This window comes from Lichenostomus cassidix, chromosome 1Aa, assembly GCF_008360975.1.
Source record: "Lichenostomus cassidix isolate B80296 chromosome 1Aa, HeHo_3.0, whole genome shotgun sequence".
In the NCBI taxonomy this organism is placed as follows: Eukaryota; Metazoa; Chordata; class Aves; order Passeriformes; family Meliphagidae; genus Lichenostomus; species Lichenostomus cassidix.
The window spans coordinates 32,662,813-32,681,719 of NC_139480.1; the positions used below are offsets into that span (position 1 = coordinate 32,662,813).

General features: G+C 40.8%; 1 protein-coding gene across 1 annotated transcript in view; it reads left to right on the top strand.

The window, feature by feature from the left end:
- Positions 1-432: 432 nt before the first annotated feature.
- The window catches only part of HMGA2 (high mobility group AT-hook 2), a 138,042-nt gene continuing 119,567 nt past the window's right edge, over positions 433-18,907 (top strand). Inside the window, exon 1 of the mRNA XM_085044414.1 lies at positions 433-536. The gene's annotated coding sequence lies outside the window, so the exon portion shown is untranslated. The remainder of the gene's footprint in view (positions 537-18,907) is intronic.

The following is an 18,907-nucleotide window of genomic DNA, read 5'->3' on the forward strand; positions in this document are numbered from 1 at the left end:
CGCCTTCTTTGGGGGTCCCTGAGCCCTGCCCCGCCGCTTCCCTTTTTTTTCTTTTTCTTTTTTTTTTTTTTTTTTTTTTTTTTTATGAATGGACTGGATGCCCGGTGACACATTAACCACGTTTTTCTTCTTGGAAAAAGCCAGCCGGAGTGCGATGAGTTCAAACTGAGTTTAAGCAACAACTCTCCCCGCTCTGCGCGGGCCGGGGAGGGAAGAGAAATCCGTGTCCCCCAGTCCCCGTCCCCCCCGCGGGCCGAGCCGGGCGGGCAGGTCCTGAGACAGGGGCAGGGGAGGCGGTGAGCGCTCCCCTGAGGCTGGCCGGGTGGGCGAGGCGGTGGCTCTCGCTGGCCGGGAGGCTCCTGCCCCGGCGGGTGGCGGGCAGAGGGGAGAACCGCCACAAGGGCCCGGGGGCCAGCTGGAGGAGCTTCGGGGCTGGGGGCTCCCTCAAGGCGCCCGGGGAGGGGCATCCCCGCGGGCTGTAGCAAGGTCTAGAACCTCTGGCCCTGGGCTGGACGGAGCCGGCTCCGCTCGCCTCGGTAAGGCATTTACCATCTTTGCTTTGCCCTTAAAATTCTCCCGGCGCCCCCCGCCCTCCTTCCCCTCCCGGTTTATAGACTGTCCCAGCGTTAGTCTCACACACACACGCACACGCATTTACCAGACACAAACGTAGAGGTTTGCCCCGCTCTCGAGGGTGGCTCTGGCCGCAGCCCTCTCCCCAGCGCAGCGGGCGCTGCCGGGCGGTGTGAGCCCACCGGGCTCGGTACCCGGTGCCCGCCTGCCTGCGCCGAGCCCCAGTGCCGCAGCAACCCGAGGAGGAGGCGCTTGCTTTGCCTCTTGCAAAACTTTGCCACTCATCCATGCTTTTTAATTCATCTACGCTTTAAATGAGCCTCCCCCCACACAACTCCCAGCACCGATTTTTTTTTCCGTTTCATTGCAAAGACCGAGACTATGCTGCTCGCTCTTTAGTTGCTTCGTTCTTAAACAACGTGATTCAGTTTTGTAATTCCCCACCCCCCCAGCTTTCCTAAACGAAGCGGGGCGGGGGCTGCATGTTTTCTGAATGGTGGCAAGGAGGAGCATAAGGGACAGCGGTGATCTCTTGCTGCTGTCGAGCTAGCTGCCCCGATCGTGGGAAAGTGGCTGCACGTAAAGCAGCAGATTCTTTGTCCCTGTTGTTCTTCTGTAATCGATCTCACTTCAAGTCGAGGGGTGGAAAACTTCAAAGGCAGATCAGGCTGTTGGAGGTCGGGGCAAGAGCACAATCAGCTCGTAATGCACCCATTTTGCCTCCTCCCCCTCTTACTCCTCCTCCTGCAGGAGCCGGGGGGTTGGATGGGGTGGGGGTGAGGGAAAGAGCCCTCCGATCTGTAAAGTAGGTCCAATCAATAAATAAAATGCAGACTTTGTGGAAGGACTGAGAGGGAGGGAGGGAAAAGAGTTGGGAGCGTTAGTACACCCAAGTCAAACATACCGGTTCCTGACTGCAGTATTTCTGCCTATCCTGTCTTGTCTAAGTAGCTGTGCTCTAGTTATATATGGAATAGTGTCCCGCCCTTTTTTTTTTTTTTTTTTTTTGGTCCCTCTCTAGGTCGGTTTTAGGACTGTACAGTTTGCTGCGTAAAGTTATTATAGAAGAAAAAAAAAATAGCTGTTTTGCACCAGCTGAGGGTTGTAGTACAATGCAATCTACTATCGCACGCAGTTTTAGCAGTGGAGGGAGGGGGGAGCACGGCTGGTGCAAGGACAAAGCATAACCGAGCTGCGGACATCTGCCATTCACAGCCAGCTGCGGCTGCGACTCTGGTCACATCTGCCAACACGTGTAAAGGACATCTAGGACGGGATATCCGAAGTCACGGCAATTCGCTCTTGCACTGAAGTGCGTTGCATTAGAACACCATTTTGATAGACTAGAGTAGAAAAAGTGTGTGATTTGCCTAGAGTGGTTTATGAAACTTCCTCAAAATATATACTTGGAATAAGATGTTAGAAAAATGCACACAATCAAATCTAGATCCACCCCGCTCACATGCCTATCACAATACTTTTTTTAGTGCTGTGAGAAAGCTGAATTTAACCTTCTGAGATCAATGATTTTGTTACTTTGTACTACTTTCTGATATGCCTTGATTAAGTGTTTAAATACACTTTGATTGTATCATATTTTTTTTCTCTCCTAGCTAACTGTACAAAATTGGAAATTACAGAATTTGATGGGTAACTTTCTAGTAGAGTTTACGTTCTTCCTCTAGCTCCAGTTTGTGCCCATGTAGCAGTAGAAAAATACACAAAGAAGCTGCTAACCAGGACTCTCTCTGAGCCTGTTTTGGGATTCCCTTGCCATTAAAAAAAAAACCAAACCAAAACCTGGTAGCACATAGCAGCAGCTGAAGCAAGCTATTTCAAATGCTGGATTGTGCCAGCAACAGGAATTTCAGGTAATCCTGGGGCTGCTGTAACTTGTGACAGAAACTTGATTAATCTCAGACAGAGAAGTGAAAACTGCAACTCAGTTTGGCACCTTTGGTGTAGTTAGGTTTGAGCTCAGTTATGTTAAGGACAGGGGTTTGAGTAAGTAATAGCTTGGGGGGTTTTAATAAGTAATACTATTTTAGCATCCTCCACAGTTGTAATAATGCTTCAAATATCTTTCCACTCATAGTCAGCTTCAAGTATTCCAGTACTAAACCAGCCACATATTATGTGTGGCCACATAGTACAGGTGAAGCTTATGGCAACACCCTGTGCGTGTGCTGGGACATTATAAAGGCCATTTCCACTGAGTTGATTGCAGTCTTTCAGTTATTCACCCTTTACATCATAATTTTCTGTCTGGTTTGTTTCCAAGAATGAATTTTTCAGGAGCTATTTCAGAAAAAAGTATCCAGCTCTGTTTAAATACAAATAAAATTTGAAAACGGTGAAAGCACTTGCCTAATGTTTTACATTGTAACCATATTCTCAACAGGGTTGGCTTTCCAGTGTTGTAGAGAGTTAAAAGCAGGAAGGAATCTTATTCAATCAGAAACAAGCCTTTTTAGTGAAATAGTTGTACTTGATGTGATCACTGAGGCTGGATTTTTATCAAATGAATGGGTTATTTAAAAAAAAAAAATTCCTCACATCTAATTAACCCAGCCCATGCTGGCTAAGAGAACTATCGTTGCATTGTACATTTGCACATAGGAATAGGAATCATATTATAGGAATAGGGCTACCATACATCTGATTTTTTTTCCCTTTGGCTGACAGCTCTCCTTCCCCTCACCTGCCTTCTGGGTCCCATCTGGATAACCTTTTCATAATTGCACTGTGTTTTAAAATCTCTGCCAGAGTGGGAACTGGGACTTCTTGTTTTGTTTTCTCTCTCCATCTCTTTTTCTTCTTTCTGCTTTGTTTTGCTACAAGGAGGACTAGGCAAGGCATGGGCTTGGCCCTGTGTAGTATCTAATGAGAGAGTGGTAACAGAGGGGAGAGGCAAGCAAAGCAATAGCAGCAACAGGAAGGCACCGAGTGGAACAGCTTGATGCTGTTCCAAACCTCAGAAGGGAGTTTGGAGGTTCATACTTAGGAGAAAGGATGCCCTAGGTTGGGATCAAAAGGAGATTAATGCTAGTGCTTGAAGGGGTTTTGGGTACAGGACAAGCTTGGTGTAGTGTTCCACTGGTCTGGGAAGTGTTTGGGGAAAGAAACAAGAGGCTGGGGATTGACAACCCTCTCAAACTTGCAGTTTGAGGATCTCTGAGTTAGGAAAATCTAGGATTATCTCCCTGGGCACTTCTAACAAGGACTTCAGCTTGTGGTATGGAACATGTTCAGGACTACTGAACATCGTGTCCCACTGTGAAAGCAGTAGTGGTGGGTATATCATGTATATATGCCTACAATAGGCCTCACAAAGTCTCCTACAAATATGCTGCAGAAACAGGTCAAAACACCTACCAGTGCTGTGATTCTATTAAACCTGTTAGACATGGTCAGGAAAGTTTGAAGGGCTGGAAATGGGAATTATGCTCCACTTCTAGCTCTTTTTCTCCCTTCTTCCATTCCTTGTTTTTCAGACTCTTATCAGTCAATCTTTCTAGAAGAGTAGGATTTATTCCTGGGAGACTCCTATGACAAAGGTTGCAGGAAAAGGTATGCTGAAGGTGCTCAGAATCAATATTTGCTCCTCTCATACCTCTGTCCATATGCGAGCATTCCTGCTCTGGCGCTTCACATAGTGTGGCACACTTGAGTAAAATGGACATTGCAAGATTCCAATATGATCATCCACCTTTTCCAGCTAATAATTTTAAAGTTTATCAGCATGTTTGGGTACATGCGGAATTATAATTCTGGTAACACCCGTCCTTTGTCTATTTGTCAAAATACACTTAAATCTGAGGCGGAAGTTCTACCAGTGTAGGGGTTTTTTTCCCCTTTTTACATGTTGTTGTTGAGTTTGGACATATTGTGTCCCAGTGCACCCTTACCACACTACTGTTAAAGAGGAATTGGTATTTCCATTTTGCAGATGAGAAACCACGGTGAAGAGAGACTCTTGAGTAACGCTTCATGAACATGCACATTTTGAAATGAAATCTCAGAGTCCCCCAGCTCCCCCACCACTTCTTTCCTATCTCCCTCTCCTGTCTACACTGAATGCAGACTTACTGTGGGATCTGAGCTCTCTGTTACCATGGTGTTATACAGCATGATCTCTTATATCACATGATAGAGGAGAAGCTACAGTACAGAGCACCATTCCTGAGTTCTATGTATGCAGCTTTGCACCAAAGCTATTCCATGCATTTGTCTGGTGGATCTTCTCAAGACAGGGGTGTCTTCTTTTCAGACATGTCCCTGCTGCACGTAATTAGGGCTATAAGGCACTCCTTACCTCAGCTTCCATGACAGTGATTGCAGGCATGGCTGGTTAGTTCTCAGGGAATAAGCTAAACATACTTAGTATAGCTGGTCAAACCAGCTCAATGGTCCCCTTGAAAGTGACCTTAATAGACTAGTCTTGTCATGTAAAATCTCTGGTGTAGCTGGGAAGTGAATCCAGACTTCCCCAGTGCTCCTTCAGTTTGCTAAACATGAGCTCTGCTTCACACTTAGCAATACCACACATTCTGTTTCTCTTTTTTTCTTTTTTTAATCTCTCCCTTTAGCACTTTTATACTCCTTTTACTCTTCATATTCCGTTCTCTTTCACTTTTCAACTTCAACTTAAAATGCTCTGTTTCAAAATGTAGGGGCCAGATCCTCAGAGCCAGCCAAACCACACATGGTGCAGGCCCAGCGTATAGGGAGGGGGAAAGTGGCTCTAAGCCATTTTTCATCTCCCTGGATTCTAGGTTGAATTGGTGCCAAAGTGGCCCCTGGCATAACTGAGAGCAGGAATGCTCTAAATTACACTAGTTAGAACAGTTCCCAAGGGCCTATCCTATGCCACTTGCTCCTTTCCGCCTTGGCCACCTATGAAGGCCTCCTACACTGCCTTATTTTGTGCAGGGATTTCCTACAACAGAGAATGCCCAGCTGCCCTGTTATGGTACAAAGGTGATAGAGAATCATTCCCTAAGAATTTCCAGAATAAATAAAGCAATTCTATTAAAGAAAAATACAGAAATAACACAGCATTAGAATTTGTCATCTTAATGACTTTGCTTGAACATCACATTTTTCCTTCCTACCTTCCATGTGTGTTTGATGGGGAAAGGACTGGTTTTGAATTAGTCTGCAATTCTTCAAGGAGGGGCTTTTTAGGTTGAGTAAAGAATGGTCTGGAGAACAATACTAAAAATGTTTTATACCATTAGAAAAATCAGCACTTTGTTTTCTTTGATGAGAATATTGTATGTTGTTCTAGACATGCAATTTCCAAAAGGAAATATCTCTTATGGAGATATGACAATGGGAAGACTGAAGTGAGACTGGAATGATGGGAATATATGTATTAGAAGACAAATAAGAGTGGTTATATTAAAAAAAGCCCCAAACAATTGTAAATATAATCTCACATTAGTCTGGGAGCCCTCTTTTGCAAGGGGTGTTTCCAGTGAAAGATGGCAAACTGAAAATCAGCCCAAGAAAATATTTTCTTATCCAGGGAGGTATTGACTGTGACACTTGTGCTGTTACATCTATCTTCCACCTGTATTTTGGGCACTGGCTACCAAAGATGGGGCTCTGGTACGTATCCTGTGAATGTTTCACTCCCTGGTGAAGCAGGAAGTCACACAGCCTCCTCTCAGTGAAAGATCACTCAGAAAGCTGAGCAGAAAAGTTAGTGAAATTCTCCTCTGTGTTTTCATGGTACTAGTTTTTTAAAGAGATGGATTTATGGGTGGAGATGTGAATTTTGAATTGCCTTTGTTTTCTGACCTTGTCTAAGGATTGTGAAGATTTACAGTGTAGGAAGTTCCTCTTGGATAAAAGAACTGTTTGTAGAAATGACTGTCTTTCTGCCCTTCTGTGCACTACTGCTTTAGTGTTTGCTGGAAGTCCTAGGAACAGATAGAGTAAATGCACATGTGAAGGAATATATATGCAGTGAAATTACCATGGCAGACATCTCCTTCTGAACAATGGCAGAAAGACTTACCTGACTGATGGCATCCTCTCCAGTACTTCTTTGCTCAGAACAAATGACTCAAATCAATTGAGAATTAAAAGATTTTTTTCTTGTCAAGCACAGGAGATCTTGCTCTTTGAGTTCTTGAGCTTCCAGCACTGTTGTGTGTTAACAAGTGCAGAATGGCAACTTTATGACCAGACTCCTGAAGGATGTCATTTAACAGACAGACCAAATGTCCTTTGAAGAAATTAGAGGTAGATTCCATTCCTAGGACAATTTTTGCTTTGGTTTTAATTTACAGGAGTGGTCTTGTGGCCTCAGGCTATATTGCATTGCATTTTGATTCACATTGTCAACTCTGAGAAATCAGAAAGATTCTTCTTTGCATAGTGGATTGATTTTCTAGCTAGTAAGCTACAGACAGCACCAGACACTGCACCTGCCTCTTGCAGGTCAGTCTGTGCTCAGTTCTATTTGAATGAGATTTTATGGGCCTGACAAGCTACCCTAGAACATGCACATGCTGAAAGTTTAGCAAAATTGCACCTACTAAAATTGCCTTCTTTCACAGGGCAGTTTGTGAAGCACTGGAAGCACACAGGTAGCATGTCACAGTGTCAAGACAGGCTTTCTGAACTTACTGCTGCCACTGACCAATAAGAGCACTAAGAAAGTCTTGAATAGCTTCTTCTTTCTTTTGCAGATAGCTTAAATGATCATGTAATCACACTTTGAAATACTGAAATCATTTTGCCATGCTTTGAGGAAATCTTAAGAAAATTAATAATGTTTTATGACATCTGTGCCAAGCTATCTGTGCACAGCATGTTAAATATGCAGTAAGACACTGTCTTACTGGAAATCTCATCCCTCTACAGACAATTTAGTTTACAATATATTTGACAAATAGATACAATTCTGATTTTATAAGGGCAGAAACTGGGTTTGTGCTATTAGAGCAAAGTCTTGTCAGCTGTCTGTAGCACAATCCAGAAAGAACTTAGATATATTTTTAACTACATGTTCAGAAAAATGGTGTAAGGTGAAGTCTAACTTTCTTGAGAAAACTTGATTTAGAAGGAAACATATGAAGTGATCTGAACTAGAACTCAATAAATTCAGGCTGATGGTATCTCTTATGTGGATTCTTCTTTAGATGTCTAGTTCAATTGTAGGTATGCAGACATAAAGAAGAGTAAATCTTGCAACCAGTCCACCACCCAAGTTTATTGCATGTCTCAGAGGGAGATGGAATAATGTTGAATGAATAGTCTTTTATCTTACCAATTCAAATTCACAAAATGGAATAAAATACTTTGCATTCTAAAATTAAAATGAGTCATACAGATTGGAGAAGAAAAATTCATTCAGCAGGAAACTCCAATATTTTGATGTGTATTTACAACCAGAGCAATGATGAGATACTAAAACCTTTACTTGAATTTGAAAATATTAAACTTCTCAATTATTATTATTACATGAATGGTTTTAGAAGAGGTTAATCACCATTTTGGACTGTTTTTATAAAACACAAACCAGCTAGTTTACGGCTACAAAACAGGTCCCAAATTACAAGTGGCTTCCAACTTTTAAAATGGCCTAACAAATGTACTTGGAATGTGCTGAGATCGATTCGTACTTACATGGAAGTCTGGTGTAAAATCATACGCACCTGACAGGCAGTTAAACCTCTTTGGGATGGGAGAAAATCCTGTTTTAATGGAATTGCTTGGAAGTATCCTACAGCACTGCTCTGTTCAGTTTTCATACAGCTTTGCATTGCTTCCTTGTTCCTCATTGTTCTGAACCCTAGTGCAGAGACTGCTTCAAGACATTTATCCTCACACTCACTTAGTCTCGAGGGAAATTATGCTTGTGATTGGCCCACATATATTTCTCATTTAATACTGATTTTCTAACCCTGCACTATCTTTGCCTTCATTGCATCATCCTCAGAAAATCACTGTCCCCCATTTTCTCAATGCATTTCTCAGCCTTTATATTCTTTGCTAGTCTGTGGGAACCACAATTCCTCCCATAGTGATGTTGCTTCAGAAACACAAGCAGTCTGTATTCCATCCCCTTTCAGATTCTGTCCAGATGCATTCACCCTAATCTTTTGCTTATCAAATGCAGGTCCTTTGGGCAAAGTCTGAAATGAGGGTAAGAACTCAGTGACTGGAAAAGTGCCAGCATGCCTTCCATTCTGTAGTAATTTATTACAGATTTTACAAACTAATTTTTCCAGCATATAATTATAGAGATGGACAGTGTCCATTTATTAGAAGTCCCACACTCTGGTCTATCAGCTACAGGTGTTGCTGGGTAATGCTATTGAAACATGCACCTGTTACTCCCATTTTTCATGCTATGCCTTTTCACTAGTAATTCCAGTCCTCTTCTCAGGCCCTTGTGAAATGATACTCAAACAAAGCCACAAATGGCACAGTTTAACATTGCTCCACAGCCTGTGTACAGCTGAATGCTCATGTAGGTTTAATTTCTATTCTCATTACAGCAACTCTCCTTTTAGCAACTTGGTTGCCTGTTCTTGCTCACTGCTAATCAAATGAAGAGTGTGCTTTCAAAAGAAATGAGCAGAAAATAAGAGTCAGCTTACTCAGGTGTCTCCCAGTTTTCAGATGGCTTTGAGGGAATGGCTATGAGAAACTGGAAGGGCAGAGTTGGAAGGTGGAAGGTGCAGAAAGGGTAAAGAAATAGTATTGGGAAAAACTGTTGATTGTAGCCTTTTCCCTGATTACATGTGTAGGCACTGAAAGGTGTGTAATTCCTGACAGTACTCTACGGTGGGTATTTAAAAAAAAAATCACAAACTGATCAATGACAGTTTTTCCTACAGTAAACAACTAAAAGAGCTATTGCATTGCTGAGCATTGAATAACATGGGATCTCAGAGCCTGAGTCCACCTAGTGGGATTATCACCCTGCTGTTTCCTTCTGGGGCCCCAAAAAGTGAGATAGAATCCTGAAGAGAGTAACTAAGGTCTTACAGGCTCATGATTTTTTTCTCCCCTGGGTTTTATAGGCTGGTTAGGGCTCTCCATTGGAGCAGGTTTTGAAAGAATAGTCATAGAGAAATGCAGATGGTAGTTAGCAGCTACTACTCTAATAATAGAGTGCATTTGTAATGATAATAACTCACTATCCATGTAAATATAACTTAGCAATTTTCAAGTGAACATAAATCTGAAAAGACTAACATAATGCATTCCCTAAGAAGAAAGGACTATACAAAGTAACTTTTTTATTTCTAATCCTTGGCTGTGAGCTGCAGGCTGTTCAGTGCCACAGCACATCTGGACATATGTAGACACTTTGGTATAATCCATGACAAAAATCTTGCAAATGTGCTTGTTGTTTAAGGTCCTACCTACCACTAGGATATGTTAACTAGTTAAAGTGAGCCACTAATTTAGATTGTTTATAAAGAAGTTTACTGTTGGTGGCTTTTGTGGAACACATTAAGCACACAGATTTCAGAGGCAAGGGTTTTTTTCTTTAATTGTATGAAGGTCTCAAGTGGAAGAGACCTTTTTTAATTAATATGATCTGGTTTATTGCCTTTAAAAAGTTTGTCTGGTCCAATCAGTCTCTTGTCACTGTGGCAAAGTAGGATACATTAAAGGTATGTCAATTACCAGAGTATGAAGAGAATATAAAAATTGAGTAAGAGTCAATAAATCTAACACACAGAAATATGTTGCTGTCTGCCTGCTGTAATTTTTACAAAATAGGGATAAAGGGGAAAGATTCTGTGGCTATAATTTTGGTAAATCCACTACTTTTAGCAGTCTGCCAGTTGTGGCATCCACTTATGACAGATAAAACTTCAATGGAGAAAAGAAGCAGCAAAATCAGTGAATGCTTTAAATGTGAATGGGTGGCTTCTTTACTGTGACAAGAAACATTTGTAGTGCTCTTCTAAATCTTCCCAATTGTTTCACATTTTGCTAAATGCTTTTAAGATCTTCATAGGTCCTCATGAAAATCTTTTAGGAACTACTTTTGACTTATTTTTTTTTAAGGACCTAACCTTCATGGTGCTTAATCTCCTCAAATTCTGTTGAGACCAGGGATTGATTTCTCTTAGGTTCTTGCAAGACTGGGCCCTATGAGAGGACAACTTTGATTAGTTAAACTGGTGCGCTAGAAGCTGCTGGATTGTCTTCCATTCTGCTTTCTGTCAATGGCCAATTTCAGTACAGGACCACTCTTTACAAATTGGTAGGAGCACATTCAGAGCCTTGAAAGGAATTGTCTGGTTACCATGAACTGTAGATTTAATTTTAAAACAGTATGTCTAGACAAATAGGTGACTGACTCTCAAAAGCATTTGTCCTTTTCCAGCAATGGATTTTGGTTCAAAAATCTCAGTCATCTGCTTTCCATTTTATGTGTATTGATGTTGTTTTTTATTTAGTCAGCATTTTATGAGGCCATTATAATAAGGGGAAGTCTGGGTAATTAAAACTATCATGGCTTCATGATCATTAGTGGTACAACACATCTGTTGGCACAAATAGTCTCTTTTTTTTCTTTTTTTTTTCACTACTTCAGCTACTTGAGAGATGTTGATGCTTTTCTTCTGCGACATCAGTGTAGTAGTCTACTACTGTAGTCTGTTAATAAGGGCTGGCTGCAAAAGTGTCAAGTACTTACAATTAAAGTGGGAAGGACCATCTGAAACCACAGACTGCTTCCTGCCTTTTTGCTGCTTGGCCCTTTCTCTGGAATATAGAACTTCTCAACTATTTCATCTTCCAAAATACTTTAGTTACAGCACAGGAGCAAGTGTAATATGCTGTGCTGTAATTTGAAGTTATTATTTCAATATTAATATAGAATAATGCAGCATACAGCTTTGAAAAGTGGTCTTTTTTGTATTAGGCTGGCTAGTGATAGTCACCTTGGACTGCTGGGTTTGGAAAGAGCACTCTGTGTTACATTGACTGGGAATCTGTGGTCACTACCTGTTTCTCTGTAGTGGCTGCTTTGTAAAAAGAGATTGTTTCAACCATTGAAAAATGGGAATGCCTGATTTATGGGCATGTCTACTGCACTCTCTTCTGACTAAATATTCTGGATAATTTATACTTCTATTGGGGAAACATTTCTGGACTAACCCTTTTCTTTAAAACTCTGTGAATTAAACTAGTATAGTTTTGCAAAGCTCATGTTCATTAAATGATGAGCTTGTTGACATTTCTGTGGTTTTGCTGGCAGGGCTAGTCCTTAAATGCAGATCACAACAGAAAGTTTTTTTCCTCTGTTATTGCACCTATTAGAGGCTTTGGAGACTTGATTTTTATGTTTTATATTCTGTAATCAACATTATAATCCTGGCAGAGGATTAGCCTGATTAGATTCTTGGGACACATCTGTGATCTGTCCAAAGAACAAGATGAGCTGGCTGTCAAACTGACTCACCAACCCTGCTCATTCTGAACCCTCACATCTGCCTGTAAAGGTCACTTCATCAGAAGCACCTATGCCCTCTGGAGTCTTGAAGCACTCATATTGTCCAGTTTCTGTTCGTACAGTCCAGTTTCTGTGCATGGGGCTGAGCATTCTATAGCCCTGATAGACTCTGAATGCTTGCAGGTGCAGGATAATATCTGAGAGGACATCTGCAGTGTGGGATGATGCTGTGTGATAATGGAACGCTCAATACTTGGTTTGGGGACTCCTTTTTACCTTACCTCATAAGTATAAGGTGGGTATTACTCAGCAGCTAACAGAGCTACCTGGTTGTACCCTACACCAGACAGGAAGGGTAGCAATTTACTAGTGCTGACCAGAGAAAGGGCAGAAGGACTGAATTTTGGCTGTGACCATCCCTTTCATACAAAACTGGTAAATGTTTAAAAAATCATCCAGTTGGGAAAAAAGCAGAAACATGCTGTAACACAGGTCATCTGACAGCTTGCCACATGCTGCAAGCAGTGATTTCACATGACAATTAGAATATAGACAAATGTGAATAGACCTGTTTCTAGGAACTATCTGAGATTGAATTAGAATTGATTAGTGGATTTTATCCTTCTTAAACAGAATGGCCATTTTTAGCCTTTGCATGTTAATGCTTGAGCTGTTCAATTAATAGGATGGAAGTTCCCCATTGGCTTCAGAGGCAGGGGGATGGAAAAAATTATGCAGCAGGATGAAACCCCATTTTGTGCATTTAAAACTTAGAGTTTCAAGTTCAAGACTTGTCTGTGTTTGTTTTCCTCTGGGCAGAACTTAGAGATAGTGGTTTGCCAGGTGTCTATCTTTAGACTTTTGAAAGCACACACATTTTCTCTCCTCTTGTTCCTCAATAGACAGTGTTTTCTGTGGATGTAGTGAATTTAATGATTTAAGCCTTGTTCATGTCCTGGTACTTCATAGATAACCATACCTTAAATCTTTGACAGTAAAATGATATGTATTGGGATTCTCAACAGAAGGAATAAGCAGACAGTATGGTCACTACTGTAATACCCCTTTATTTAAGCTGCGATTGCAATTCATAAAACCATTGCAAAATAATAAAAAAATGGTTGTAAGATAAATACCATAGATACAGTCCCTAGAAACCACCTCTCACTTTAATTGAGAGCAGCTGCAATATTGCAGAAACCCAGGGAATGTTGCAGTTCATATTCTCCCTCCCTGGATCCTTCTAGGGGAGCACAATACATTTTGACTAACATACATCCTGGCAAGTTTGTATGCAAATTTTTTTCTTAAATATAAACCAAAATGAAAAAGGTCCTTGAACTCAGAAATGGTGATTCATAGATACTGTTTTTTTCATTTCCTTTGTTCATGAAACATTACCCATACTTTGGGTTGTGCCTTTAAGATTTCCCATAGAATAGGGCATCTGGGAACTCAAGGGAGCATTTGCTTTGCCAAAAATTCACAAGCACAAATAGCAATGAATTGGAAAATGTCTATCTATTATCTGGTTCATCTTCTAGTTCAAAGATTTTGTTTGGGCTAGTCTTTCCTGTTACTTCTTTATCATTACTTCTGGAAAAAAAAAAAAAAGCATGAAGTCATACAGTGCTCCCAGAACTCATATCTCTATTGAAACAGGCATTAGAGCAAAGAAATAGTGAGAACCTGGTATTTTTCAGTCCCACTTGTATAACTGATGAGAGACTATAATATATCCTTAGCTTGAAAACAGTCCTGTGTGCATTTTTGGAGACAGAAACCAGGTATTAAGGAGCACAGAGACAAACAGCTTAATAGCCCAGGTGCATAACTTGCACTTTTAAGTCATTCTCTCACTCACACCCATATAACCCATTTTATTCTCCTGAAAGCCAAGTCAAATGCACAACCCAATATAACCATTTTAACAGCATCAAATCTGCCTTTGTGTAGCTCTCCTTTTGCTAGCTTTAAGGATTGACTAAAGTGAATGCAATTCTCTGGGGGAACTACTAAGGTTTAGAAACCTTCAAAACAATTGCCAACCAAACACATTCAATTCCTGCTCAGTCAGCTGATTTGAGATAGATATTATAATGTAACTATTTTGAAGAAAAGATGCAAAAAACAAGATGGCATCTCAGAGCAGAACATCGTACATCATAGAGAAAAATGTTAAGGATTATGCTTACAGGTAAATCCTTGATCTGTGCATTGCACTAGCCATTTGGAGTGTGTGCCACACTTTATTTCTTTAAAAAATGCATTGCTCCTCCCTACAAGATTTTTATAAACCCTAGTAAATAATCTCTCTAGATGGTTCTGGGAGGCACACCACTAGCATTAATTATTTTTTATTTTCTGAGGAGAAAATGAGGCACAGCAGCTGTGTGTCTCACCCAAGATCTCCTAGATAATCTGAAAAAGCAAAAGCAAATTAATCCAGATCCCACTTACTTAAGATCCCACTTACCACTTACCTATCTGCTTTCCCTGCTAATATTCTGTCTTGCTCTTTAATATTTCAGATTAGCATACAGTATGTAGTGAAAGAGTTCATACTGAGATACTCTTCCATGGAATTTTTCCAGGGTTCCACCTAGACACAGGATTTTTATTTTTATTTTTACAGAAGGACTCTCCCTTCCCCAGGCCTCACAAAAGTTTCTCTGATGGAGAGATGGGACAACTTGGGAGGTCTGTGTGAAGAACTACATTTTGCTGGATACACTCCTGCTGTTAGCAAATTGCTCCAATGGGAGGACTAGCCAACTAACTCAGTCAACCTACTGAAATGGATTCCCTATTTTATAGAGATAGATCTCCTCAGTTAACTCATCCGTAGGATTGTAAAAAATGGGAGAAGACAGAGTACATACTACATGGAGGGAGTAAACAAAAGCTAATGGGTGAGGTTTTGTTTGGTACCAACAAAGGTTGGTAATTCCCTCTTTGCTGTTTGTGCTACCTCAGTTTTCATGCTTTCCCTATGTCTCCTCACTGATTCTGATTTTGATTCTGTAAACATAAACCAGTCAAAAATCTCCACAGGGAGCAGAGAACTCCTTGCCGATTACTGCCAGTATTTTAAAACAGAAAGAAGTACATGCAAACCCCACAAAGTATTCTCAGGAGATCCTCACTGATGTTTGGATTTAACCTGAAGTCTGTGAAATATGAATCCACTGCTCTTTACTGCTACCTGTACAAGTCAGAAACTGCCCAAGCAATTGGAAAACTTGGTCCTAAGTTACAAGCTTTGACTGGATGTTTCCTTCAGTCAGCTTTGGCAGACTACGAAAGTATACTGGCTTTTGGAACAGCTAGTTCATCATAGGAAAACCATACTACAGAATTGTATTATTTCTGCTGCTGTCTTCGAAGACAGGTCTCTGGTTCTCTCTCTTGAAGTTCATGAATATTCTCAGTTGGCTAATTTCGCTCCTGTTAGTTTTCTGGCAGCAGCAGTTATATCAGTGAGTTTCTCACAGTGCTGGATAGCTTTTGAAAGCTGGTCACATTTTTTGAAAGAGCAATATGTACTTATAGCTGTGTGACTTTTTTTTTGTTGTTGTTGTTTGTTTTCCCTGTGTTGTAACTTGTCAAACAACTGATATAGATTAATCAAATCTGAACTCTGAGCTGTAAAGGCAAGAAAGCAGGGCATAGATGGGCAATACTTTGGAATGTCTGTCAGATGGGAGATCCAGCTAAGGCAAATAACAAGATAAGAACTGTTTATTGTGTGTCTTTTTACAGGCTGTATGCAGTAGTGAACAACACAGGGAAGAAAAATAGGATGCTTATTCTCTCAGGGTAACTGAAGATCACTCAACTGTGAATGGATTTTGCCAAATGACTTGGTGTGGTTAACAGCTAGGTAAAGGAACTGATTGCTGCAAGTTTCAGACCATGAACTTAGCAAGCACAAAGGAGGCAACTGGATTGTTACCACCATATATATTCAGTCTTAAACAGTAAGCAAAGAATGAGAGCTGTAGAAATACAAACCCTCAGCTTGTGAAGCTGAACTTATTCTATTGGAAGTTATGAGTGGTTGATCTAAACAGTTGAGCACAGGGAGCATTATATGCCAGAAAATGACATCAAGCTTCCATCTGTTTGGGTTTGTGATCCTTCATCAATCAGTGACCTTCTTGGAGATGGGATTGTACTCCACATCAGTATGCATGCCCCTTAGTAACCTCCTGCTAATTTTAAAGCTATAGTACGGCAGTTCTTGTCAGTGTTTCTGGCAACATCATTGAACAATGGCAGCCTAGATGCTAGCAGATTATGGTTAGCGCTGTAATGAGTTCAGCTATCCAGGGCTGGAATGGGTATAGGAGAAACTGGTCAATGTTTCATCTCAACAGCAAAATAAGAAATAAGGAAAAACAGCCCTGTAACTCACAGACTCTTTGTTACAACTCTGTGGGAAACCCATATCCTTGCATTTTTAAGTCATGGAGACACTTCTATTGTGTTGCTTTTTGTTGTCATGTCTATATTAACTGATCATTGTTTTAATTGTATAAACTTTGCCAGATTGCAAATAAGCTGTAAAATCATGCCATGATATATATGTATATGACAAACAGATATTACATAGTATCACTTCAATTAGTCTTGATTGTTTTTTGAGTCACTCTCTGAAGCCAGTAAGTCCCAGTCTTGTAAATCTATCAAGAAAGAGATTGACATCTGTTCTTACACAGTTTTTGTGTGCCTAGCAGTGTCCTCTCCCAGTTTGGGTTCTCATGTTAAAGACTCACTCTGTTGTGTAGGAAAACATTGTCTACTTGTTTACCATGCACTGATGCTTATTACAAGACAAAAGCACTCTGCTCTTCTGGAGGTGAATTACTACATTCTATTTTATTGAGAAGAAAGATTGATGCAGATGGAACAATGCATAATAGTTTTACAATAGAGCTTTGGATCAAAAGACTGATAGTAACTTGCATCATACCAGCTAAGCCTTTTTAGCTCCTATTTGGATAAAAGAATAGTATTTATATAAAGGTATATCATTGGTTTGTAACTCAGAAGAAAATCCCCATTACAGACCTGTGTAATTTCAGACCTTGATAAAATTAAGTATTTGCCTATTTGTATCTCAAGTTCCTTGGGTAAAAAAAGGAATGCCTTTGTTTACCCAAGGTGACACCTACAACTTGCAAAAAAAAAAAAAAAAAATAGAATTCTTACAACTTGCAGACATGGGCAGCTAAGCCAGCACACCTTTGTAAATGCAAGCTGTATGACCTAGATCCTTTAAGGTATGCAGTCACTATTCTGCCGAGCAAGAACTGAAGAATTTAGGTGAGTGGTTTGGTGTTACAAAATGGTTCAGTGGTCAGATACAGTGAGGACTTAGGTGCCTAAAAGTTTATTTTTGTAACACCAGTCTTCTGCTACCTGCTCCTTGGCGCTCTGTGCTAGATCCATCGGCTCCATCTGTGGTAGGGGAAGAGCTGGCTTTCAAAATAGCTGACAAGTTGAGCTGCTCTAGAATTTGGGATTGGCCAGTTGAGAAATTTTAAGAACGTAGGTCATACTGTACACCTACTCCCCGGTGGATCTCATAAAGCCTGCAGCAACTGTTTCTATTCACTCTGCATCTGTAGTCTGGCACTTCTTGAAGGAGGTTATCAGTGCCCTTTCTGTCAGGACTCAGCACAGCTCATTTCTCTTCTGAAATGAGGCTCCAGCTCTGGTAGCCTTGCCATCTTACCTTTGGTGTGCTGGTTTGAGCACACACCTCTGACACAAAAGACCTGGCAATCCCCAGCTCTGCTGGTGGGGCTTTACACGCAAGAGAATTGCCTCCCACCAGGGTGATCCAGCTCCAGATTAAAGGCTCCTGGAATGAGGGAGAAGATGGGCTTTCTCTATCTCTCTGTAAGGGTTGTGCCATTGCAAAATGTAAATAAGACTCTAAGGCCAAGCATGAGTTTGTTCTAGTGGTTAAAAAAGTTTCACTTGCTGTTTTCAATATAGTTGCTGTGGTTTAGGTGAGGACTACTTAACATTAACTTAGAAATATGAATGGCCTTGACAGACAGGATGATGACTCAGAACTTCTCTTTGTGCTTGTTTTAAAAGATTTACTTCATTTCTAGCCTTGTTAAAGGACAATCCTGCACATCTGAAAAAGCAGAAGTTTCCAGCTTTCCCAAGGCACAGAAAGAGGTGTCTTATTTTTTCAGTTAGATGCAGCTGAGTGGAGCTTTCCAGGGCCACACGTCTGTACAGACAATTAGTCTCTATTTGGATTGGGTCCATGTTCTTTTCAAACCTAGGCTAATATGGAACACTGGAATGAGTGAGGCTCCTTAGCACACCAAGTTCATGGCTCTGTGGCAGGCTGCAGGATACTGTGGCACCGAAGAGTGGCTAGATCTGAAAGCAGATCAAATGTCAGCCTGATCCATATGTGCAAACTTGAACTGGTGTGTGTATATCCACATGTACCAAATATTAATCAGCAAAATTAGACAAAGTTCAAGGATTGATAATTGAACAATAGGGTTGTCATCCAAATTTCCATCTGCTGTGATATTCATGCATGTCAGTGAATTGTCTTTTCAATTCATACGTTTGTCTCTAATTGCCCTAGTATAAATCTGAATGGTCTAGAAAGAAATGGAAGGCAAGGAGCCTACAGTTATCATTGCACACTCACTTTATGTCCCATCAGAATGCACATCTAGTTTTCTTGGAATAAAATTTGAATAACCATGTCCTCTGAGACCAGGCACAAGCATCTTCATAAGGGACTTCTACAGGACTGTTCTGTTTGGTATTTCATACAAGTTTGTAGAAACACTCATCTCAAAGTTCAGATTTCTCAGACTTTTACTCTCTTTTGGTTTCACACTGCTTGTCAGA